The sequence below is a fragment of the Bombina bombina genome, chromosome 7 (assembly GCF_027579735.1).
Source record: "Bombina bombina isolate aBomBom1 chromosome 7, aBomBom1.pri, whole genome shotgun sequence".
Lineage (NCBI taxonomy): Eukaryota > Metazoa > Chordata > Amphibia > Anura > Bombinatoridae > Bombina > Bombina bombina.
In genome coordinates, this window is record NC_069505.1 from 27,808,572 (window position 1) to 27,818,419 (window position 9,848).

At 38.1% G+C, this 9,848-nt stretch overlaps 1 protein-coding gene across 2 annotated transcripts in view; it reads left to right on the top strand.

Annotated features, from left to right (window-relative positions):
• The window catches only part of LOC128665795 (beta-1,4 N-acetylgalactosaminyltransferase 2-like), a 325,846-nt gene that overhangs the window by 160,118 nt on the left and 155,880 nt on the right, over nt 1-9,848 (top strand). The window lies entirely within an intron of this gene.

Genomic DNA, 9,848 nt, shown 5'->3' on the forward strand with positions numbered 1-9,848 from the left:
AGTGTTAGGTTTAATTGTAAATTAGGTTAGGATTTATTTTACAGGTAATTTTGTATTTCTTTTAGCTAAGTAGTTATTAAATAGTTAATAACTATTTAATAACTATTCTAAGTAGCTAAAATAAATACAAAGTTAACTGTAAAATAAATATAAATCCTAAAATAGCTACAATGTAATTATTAATTATATTGTAGCTATCTTAGGGTTTATTTTACAGGTAAGTATTTAGTTTTAAATAGGAATAATTTATTAAAGTATAGTGTAGTGTTTGGTGTAATTGTAACTTAGGTTAATTTTTATTTTACAGGTAAATTTCTCTTTATTTTAGCTAGGTAAGCTATTAAATAGTTAATAACTATTTAATAGCTATTGTACCTAGTTAAAATAAATTGAAAGATGCCTGTAAAATAAAAATAAATCCTAAGATAGCTACAATATAATTATTATTTATATTGTAGCTATATTAGGGTTTATTTTAAAGGTAAGTATTTAGTTTTAAATAGGAAAAATTTATTTAATAAGAGAAATATTATTTAGATTTATTTAATTAATATTTAGTTAGGGGGGTGTTAGGGTTAGACTTAGGTTTAGGGGTTAATAATTTTATTACAGTGGCGGCGGTGTAGGGGGGGCAGGATAGGGGTTAATAAATTTATTATAGGTGACGACGGTGTAGGGGGGGCAGGATAGGGGTTAATAAGTTTAATATAGGTTGCCGCGGGGTCCGGGAGCAGCGGTTCAGGGGTTAAACTATTTAGTTGCAGCGAGGTCTGGGATCAGCAGGATAGGGGTTAATAAATTTATTATAGGTGGCGACGGTATAGGGGGGGCAGGATAGGGGTTAATAAGTTTAATATAGGTTGTGGCGGGGTACGGGAGCAGCGGTTCAGGGGTTAAACTATTTATTTAGTTGCGGCGAGGTCCGGGATCAGCAGGATAGGGTTTAATAAATTTATTATAGAGGGCGGCAGTATAGGGGGGGCAGGATAGGGGTTACTAGGTATAATGTAGGTGGCGGAGGTGTCCGGGAGCGGCGGTTTAGGGGTTAATACATTGATAAGAGTTGCGGCGGTTTAGGGGTTAATAACTTTATTGAGTTGCGGGGGGCTCCGGGGGCGCCGGTATAGGGGGTAGAACAGTGTAGTTTAGTGTGGGTGCTTAGTGACAGGCTAGCAAGTAAGCTGTCAAAAAGCCGAAGAGCAGCGAGATCGGATGAGTGATAACTCTCACAGTCCGCTGCTCATCGCCCCGTACTTGGTGCGCGGCTTTTTGACAGCTTTTTTGATAACTTAGGCGAAATTTTGCAGGTCCGCGGCGGCGATGGTAGGCGAGCTTAGGCGGGCGTATTGAACCGGCGAAGGCAGGTAAATTAGACACGTTGATAATTACCTCCCTAAGTGCACACTGTGTATAGAAATATCTAATTATCAGATCTATGCAGGAAAATAGTAATAAGCGTAATAAAATACCTTTTGGCTAAATCCATACTGACACATAAATTATATGTATGAGTAGAGTAAGCTTGGCCGTTACTTTTTTTGTCAATATAGGCAACAAATCCTGCAAATACTCATATACTCCTGAGACCGCAATACTTTTTGTTTTTTTAGAAACATGCTCTTTGCCGCCAAGAATACCAGAGCCTCATTTAAGTCATTAGCGCATGACCGAAAGTGCGTAATACAACTTCCGGGTCTGAACGTTTCCGGTTATTCCGGATCAGAGGACATGCACGGAGGATGTGTAAACACTCCAAGACAACCTGTAAACATTTCCGGGGCATAAGAATAGCTAATCCATACAGGTTAGCTTCACAAGAGCTTAAGGTCATTAAATTTGGTGCGAATTTTAGGCACAAAAAAAATTATGGCGCAATTTTTTGCAAAGGTCCAATTGGACAATTCAATCTATTTAAGGTAGCAACATAATACAGCTGATACCAGTCTTGAGAAAGGTCCTCACAGACCGAAACGCGTAGATTGTACTGGTATTGCGGCTCAGGCACACACGGTAAGCAGGATTCTTAAGGCTAAATTTAGAGTTCTGGTGCCAAAGGGGTGCGTTAGCTACGCATGCTTTTTTTCTCCCGCACCTTTTAAATACCGCTAGTATTTAGAGTTCACAGAAGGGCTGCGTTAGGCTCAAAAAAGCGAGCGTAGAGCATATTTACCGCAACTGCAACTCTCGATACCAGCGGTGCTTACGGACGCGGCCAGCTTCAAAAACGTGCTCGTGCACGATTCCCCCATAGGAAACAATGGGGCAGTTTGAGCTGAAAAAAAACCTAACACCTGCAAAAAAGGAGCGTTCAGCTCCTAACGCAGCCCCATTGTTTCCTATGGGAAAACACTTCCTAAGTCTACACTCTAACATGAACCCCGAGTCTAAACACCCCTAACCTTACACTTATTAACCTCTAATCTGCCGACCCCGCTATCGCTGACCCCTGCATATTATTATTAACCCCTAATCTGCCGCTCCGTACACCGCCGCAACCTACATTTTACCTATGTACCCCTAATCTGCTACCCCTAACACCGCCGACCCCTATATTATATTTATTAACCCCTAATCTGCCCCCACCAACGTCGCCGCTACCTACCTACACTTATTAACCCCTAATCTGCCGACCGGACCGCACCGCTACTATAATAAATGTATTAACCCCTAATCCGCCTCACTCCCGCCTCAATAACCCTATAATAAATAGTATTAACCCCTAATCTGCTCTCCCTAACATCGCCAACACCTAACTTCAAGTATTAACCCCTAATCTGCCGACCGGAGCTCGCCGCTACTATAATAAATGTATTAACCCCTAAAGCTAAGTCTAACCCTCACCCTAACACCCCCCTAAGTTAAATATAATTCAAATCTAACGAAATAAATTAACTCTTATTAAATAAATTATTCCTATTTAAAGCTAAATACTTACCTGTAAAATAAACCCTAATATAGCTACAATATAAATTATAATTATATTGTAGCTATTTTAGGATTAATATTTATTTTACAGGCAACTTTGTATTTATTTTAACCAGGTACAATAGCTATTAAATAGTTATTAACTATTTAATAGCTAAAATAGTTAAAATAATTACAAAATTACCTGTAAAATAAATCCTAACCTAAGTTACAATTAAACCTAACACTAGACTATCAATAAATTAATTAAATACAATACCTACAAATAAATACAATTAAATAAACTAACTAAAGTACAAAAAATAAAAAAGAACTAAGTCACAAAAAATAAAAAAGAACTAAGTTACAAAAAATAAAAAAATATTTACAAACATTAGAAAAATATTACAACAATTTTAAACTAATTACACCTACTCTAAGCCCCCTAATAAAATAACAAAGCCCCCCAAAATAAAAAAATGACCTACCCTATTCTAAAATTAAAATAGAAAAGCTCTTTTACCTTACCAGCCCTGAAAAGGGCCCTTTGCGGGGCATGCCCGAAAGAATTCAGCTCTTTTGCCTGTAAAAAAAAAACATACAATACCCCCCCCAACATTACAACCCACCACCCACATACCCCTAATCTAACCCAAACCCCCTTAAATAAACCTAACACTAAGCCCCTGAAGATCTCCCTACCTTGTCTTCTACACACCGGGTCCCGATCTGTCCAGAAGAGCCTCCGAAATCTTCATCCAAGCCCAAGCGGGGGCTGAAGAGTGACGTCCTTCCTCTGGCTGAAGTCTGGATCCAAGCGGCGGCTGAAGAAATCCATCATCGGGCTGAAGTCTTGATCCAAGCGGGCGCTGAAGAAGTCCATCATCGGGATGAAGTCTTCTATGAAGCGGCATCTTCAGTCTTCTTTCTTCCGGAGCCATCCTCTTCCAGCCGACGCGGATCCATCCTCTTCTACCGACGCCTACTCGCTGAATGACGGTTCCTTTAAGGGACGTCATCCAAGATGGCGTCCGTCAAATTCCGATTGGCTGATAGGATTCTATCAGCCAATCGGAATTAAGGTAGGAAAATTCTGCTTGGGCTTGGATGAAGATTTCGGAGGCTCTTCTGGACAGATCGGGACCCGGTGGGCTTAGTGTTAGGTTTATTTAAGGGGGGTTTGGGTTAGATTAGGGGTATGTGGGTGGTGGGTTGTAATGTTTCAGGGGGTGTATTGTATGTTTTTTTTTTACAGGCAAAAGAGCTGAATTCTTTGGGGCATGCCCCGCAAAGGGCCCTTTTCAGGGCTGGTAAGGCAAAAGAGCTTTTCTATTTTAATTTTAGAATAGGGTAGGGCATTTTTTTATTTTGGGGGCTTTGTTATTTTATTAGGGGGCTTAGAGTAGGTGTAATTAGTTTAAACTTGTAATATTTTTCTAATGTTTGTAAATATTTTTTTATTTTTTGTAACTTAGTTCTTTTTTATTTTTTGTACTTTAGTTAGTTTATTTAATTGTATTTATTTGTAGGTATTGTATTTAATTAATTTTATTGATAGTGTAGTGTTAGGTTTAATTGTAGATAATTGTAGGTATTGTATTTAATTAATTTATTGATAGTGTAGTGTTAGGTTTAATTGTAACTTAGGTTAGGATTTATTTTACAGGTAATTTTGTTATTATTTTAACTAGGTAGCTATTAAATAGTTCTTAACTATTTAATAGCTATTGTACCTGGTTAAAATAAATACAAAGTTGCCTGTAAAATAAATATTAATCCTAAAATAGCTACAATGTAATTATAATTTATATTGTAGCTATATTAGGATTTATTTTACAGGTAAGTATTTAGCTTTAAATAGGAATCATTTATTTAATAAGAGTTAATTTATTTCGTTAAACTTAAATTATATTTAACTTAGGGGGGTGTTAGTGTTAGGGATAGACTTAGCTTTAGGGGTTAATACATTTAGTAGAGTAGCGGTGAGCTCCGGTCGGCAGATTAGGGGTTAATACTTGAAGTTAGGTGTCTGCGATGTTAGGGAGAGCAGATTAGGGGTTAATACTATTTATTATAGGGTTATTTAGGCGGGAGTGAGGCGGATTAGGGGTTAATACATTTATTATAGTAGCGGCGAGATCCGGTCGGCAGATTAGGGGTTAATAAGTGTAGGTAGGTGGAGGCGACGTTGGGGGCGGCAGATTAGGGGTTAATAAATATAATATAGGGGTCGGCGGTGTTAGGGGCAGCAGATTAGGGGTTCATAGGGATAACGTAGGTTGCGGCAGTGTACGGAGCGGCAGATTAGGGGTTAAAATTTTTAATAGAGTGGCGGCGATGTGGGGGGGGGGTACATAGGTAGTTTATGGGTGTTAGTGTACTTTAGAGCACAGTAGTTAAGAGCTTTATAAACCGGCGTTAGCCCAGAAAGCTCTTAAATACTGACTATTTTCTGCGGCTGGAGTTTTGTCGTTAGATTTCTAATGCTCACTTCAGCCACGACTCTAAATACGGGCGTTAGAAAGATCCCATTGAAAAGATAGGATACGCAAATGGCGTAGGGGGATCTGCGGTATGGAAAAGTCACGGCTGCAAAGTGAGCGTTAGACCCTTTCCTGACTGACTCCAAATACCAGCGGGCGGTAAAAACCAGCGTTAGGAGCCTCTAACGCTGGTTTTCACGGCTACCGCCCAACTCTAAATCTAGCCGTTATTTTGTTATAAATATAGAGGCAATATTGCACTATGTTCTTTTTATTTTTTATATAGGAATCCGATGTCAGATTTAGGATTACTATAACCACTTCTGAAAGAAGATTACAAGCAAATACTATACCACCACCACCATTATATTTAGGATTTAACACTTATTTGGAAATAAGGATCTAACTTTTTATGCACTAAAGAAGGAAAACAGTTATACATACTTTTGAGGGCACACCCTCATTCTATTTTTTCTATACATTATTATTATATATTTTTTAAGGGGTACACCTTTTTTTCTCACTGCATTTTTCACTGCATTTTTATTTTTACTTTTACCTTTTCCAGTATTTTGTAACGCCTAGATTTAGAGTTGGGCGGTAGCCGTGAAAACCAGCGTTAGAGGCTCCTAACGCTGGTTTTTAATGCCCTCTGGTATTTGGAGTCAGTCATTAAAGGGTCTAACGCTCACTTTCCAGCCGCGACTTTTCCATACCGCAGATCCCCTTACGTCAATTGCGTATCATATCTTTTCAATGGGATCTTTCTAACGCCGGTATTTAGAGTCGTGGCTGGAGTGAGTAACGACCAAACTCCAGCCGCAGAAAAAAGTCAGTAGTTAAGAGCTTTCTGGGCTAACGCCGGTTTATAAAGCTCTTAACTACTGTGCTCTAAAGTACACTAAAACCCATAAACTACCTATGTACCCCTAAACCGAGGTCCCCCCACATCGCCGCCACTCTATTAAAAAATTTTGAGCTCGCATTCTATTGGCTGATCGGAACAGCCAATAGAATGCAAGCTCACTCTGATTGGCTGATTGGATCAGCCAATCGGATTGAACTTGATTCTGATTGGCTGATTCCATCAGCCAATCAGAATTTTCCTACCTTAATTCCGATTGGCTGATAGAATCCTATCAGCCAATCGGAATTCGAGGGACGCCATCTTGGATGACGTCCCTTAAAGGAACCTTCATTCGGCGAGAAGGCGTCGGTTGAAGAGGTTGGATCCGCGTCGGTTGGAAAGAAGATGGCTCCGCTCCGCTCCAGAAGAAAGAAGATTGAAGATGCGGCTTGATAGAAGACTTCATCTCGATGATGGACTTCCGACTTCAGCCCGATGATGGATTTCTTCAGCGGCCGCTTGGATCCAGACTTCAGCCCGAGGATGGACGTCACTCTTCAGCCCCCCGCTTGGGCTTGGATCAAGACTCTGGACCGATCGGTGAACCTGGCATGGTGAAGAGAAGGTAGGAAGATCTTCAGGGGCTTAGTGTTAGGTTTATTTAAGGGGGGTTTGGGTTAGATTAGGGGTATGTGGGTGGTGGGTTGTAATGTTGGGGGGGTATTTTATGGTTTTTTTTACAGGCAAAAGAGCTGAATTCTTTGGGGCATGCCCCGCAAAGGGCCCTTTTCAGGGCTGGTAAGGCAAAAGAGCTTTTCTATTTTAATTTTAGAAAAGGGTAGGGCATTTTTTTATTTTGGGGGCTTTGTTATTTTATTAGGGGGCTTAGAGTAGGTGTAATTAGTTTAAACTTGTAATATTTTTCTAATGTTTGTAAATATTTTTTTATTTTTTGTAACTTAGTTCTTTTTTATTTTTTGTACTTTAGTTAGTTTATGTAATTGTATTTATTTGTAGGTATTTGTATATAATTAATTTATTGATAGTGTACTGTTATGTTTAATTGTAGGTAATTGTAGGTATTGTATTTAATTAATTTATTGATAGTGTAGTGTTAGGTTTAATTGTAACTTAGGTTAGGATTTATTTTACAGGTAATTTTGTTATTATTTTAACTAGGTAGCTATTAAATAGTTATTAACTATTTAATAGCTATTGTACCTGGTTAAAATAAATACAAAGTTGCCTGTAAAATAAATATTAATCCTAAAATAGCTACAATATAATTATAATTTATATTGTAGCTATATTAGGGTTTATTTTACAGGTAAGTATTTAGCTTTAAATAGGATTAATTTATTTAATAAGAGTTAATTTATTTTGTTAGATAAAAATTATATTTAACTTAGGGGGGTGTTAGTGTTAGGGATAGACTTAGCTTTAGGGGTTAATACATTTAGTAGAGTAGCGGTGAGCTCCGGTCGGCAGATTAGGGGTTAATACTTGAAGTTAGGTGTCTGCGATGTTAGGGAGAGCAGATTAGGGGTTAATACTATTTATTATAGGGTTATTGAGGCGGGAGTGAGGCGGATTAGGGGTTAATACATTTATTATAGTAGCGGCGAGATCCGGTCGGCAGATTAGGGGTTAATAAGTGTAGGTAGGTGGAGGCGACGTTGGGGGCGGCAGATTAGGGGTTAATAAATATAATATAGGGGTCGGCGGTGTTAGGGGCAGCAGATTAGGGGTTCATAGGGATAACGTAGGTTGCGGCGGTGTACGGAGCGGCAGATTAGGGGTTAAAAATTTTAATAGAGTGGCGGCGATGTGGGGGGGGGGTACATAGGTAGTTTATGGGTGTTAGTGTACTTTAGAGCACAGTAGTTAAGAGCTTTATAAACCGGCGTTAGCCCAGAAAGCTCTTAAATACTGACTATTTTCTGCGACTATTTTACAGGTAATTTTGTTATTATTTTAACTAGGTAACTATTAAATAGTTCTTAACTATTTAATAGCTATTGTACCTGGTTAAAATAATTACAAAGTTGCCTGTAAAATAAATATAAATCCTAAAATAGCTATAATATAATTATAATTTATATTGTAGCTATATTAGGGTTTATTTTACAGGTAAGTATTTAGCTTTAAATAGGAATAATTTATATAATAAGAGTTAATTTATTTTGTTACATTTAAATTATATTTAACTTAGGGGGGTGTTAGTGTTAGGGTTAGACTTAGCTTTAGGGGTTAAAAAATTTATTAGAGTAGCGGTGAGCTCCGATCGGCAGATTAGGGGTTAATACTTGAAGTTAGGTGTCGGCGATGTTAGGGAGGGCAGATTAGGGGTTAATACTATTTCTTATAGGGTTATTGAGGCGGGAGTGAGGCGGATTAGGGGTTAATAACTTTATTATAGTAGCGCTCAGGTCCGGTCGGCAGATTAGGGGGTCGGCGATGTTAGGGGGTCGGCGATGTTAGGGGCAGCAGATTAGGGGTACATAGGGATAATGTAGGTGGCGGGGGTGTATGGAGCGGCAGACTAGGGGTTAAAAATAATATGCAGGGGTCAACGATAGCGGAGGCGGCAGATTAGGGGTTAATAAGTGTAAGGTTAGGGGTGTTTAGACTCGGGGTACATGTTAGAGTGTTAGGTGCAGACGTAGGAAGTGTTTCCCCATAGGAAACAATGGGGCTGCGTTAGGAGCTGAACGCTGCTTCTTTGCAGGTGTTAGGTTTTTTTTCAGCTCAAACAGCCCCATTGTTTCCTATGGGGGAATCGTGCACGAGCACGTTTTTGAGGCTGGCCTCGTCCGTAAGCACCGCTGGTATCTAGAGTTGCAGGGGCGTTAAATTATGCTCTACGCTCCCTTTTTGGAGCCTAACGCACTGAAAAACAAGCCATTCTGTAAACTCTAAATACCAGCGGTATTTAAAAGGTGCAGGGGAAAAAAAGCACGCGTAGCTAACGCACCCCTTTGGCCGCAAAACTCGAAATCTAGGCGTAAGATTTTTAAACAAATTTTTCTTTTTTTGCCACATATATCCATGGATTTTTTTTATGTCTTTTTTGTTTTTTTAATTTCATCTTATTGGATCTTTTTTGTATACACACATCCTTTGGACACATTTATATTGATATTTCATTTTGGATTATTTTTTGGACACTTTGGATTTTCACTTAATGTTTTTGGATTTCCATTTATAACACACGACATCATCACAACCATCACTATTGGAACCACACGGACTGTGCTTTATCTTATCTTTCAATTAAGTTAATTGCCATGTATTAACTATATGCATGTATCAATTTATATACCATAATATTTTTTATCATTGTATTGCCTATTTATCAAGTTCTTAGGACATAGATATTATAAGATATTTTCACAACAGTTTTATAATTTTAAATTGTATGCATTGTAAAACATAATATTGTATATCCATTTACTGTATTTTAGATTCAACATAAGATTGTATATCCATTTACTGTATTTTAGAAGATTATCCACTCATTGTTTTTTAAGAATTGTATTTTAGGAAGTTGTTAATTTCTTGTATTTTAGAAGATTGTTTATTAAATAACATTTTTATTAAGTAACACTTTTTAC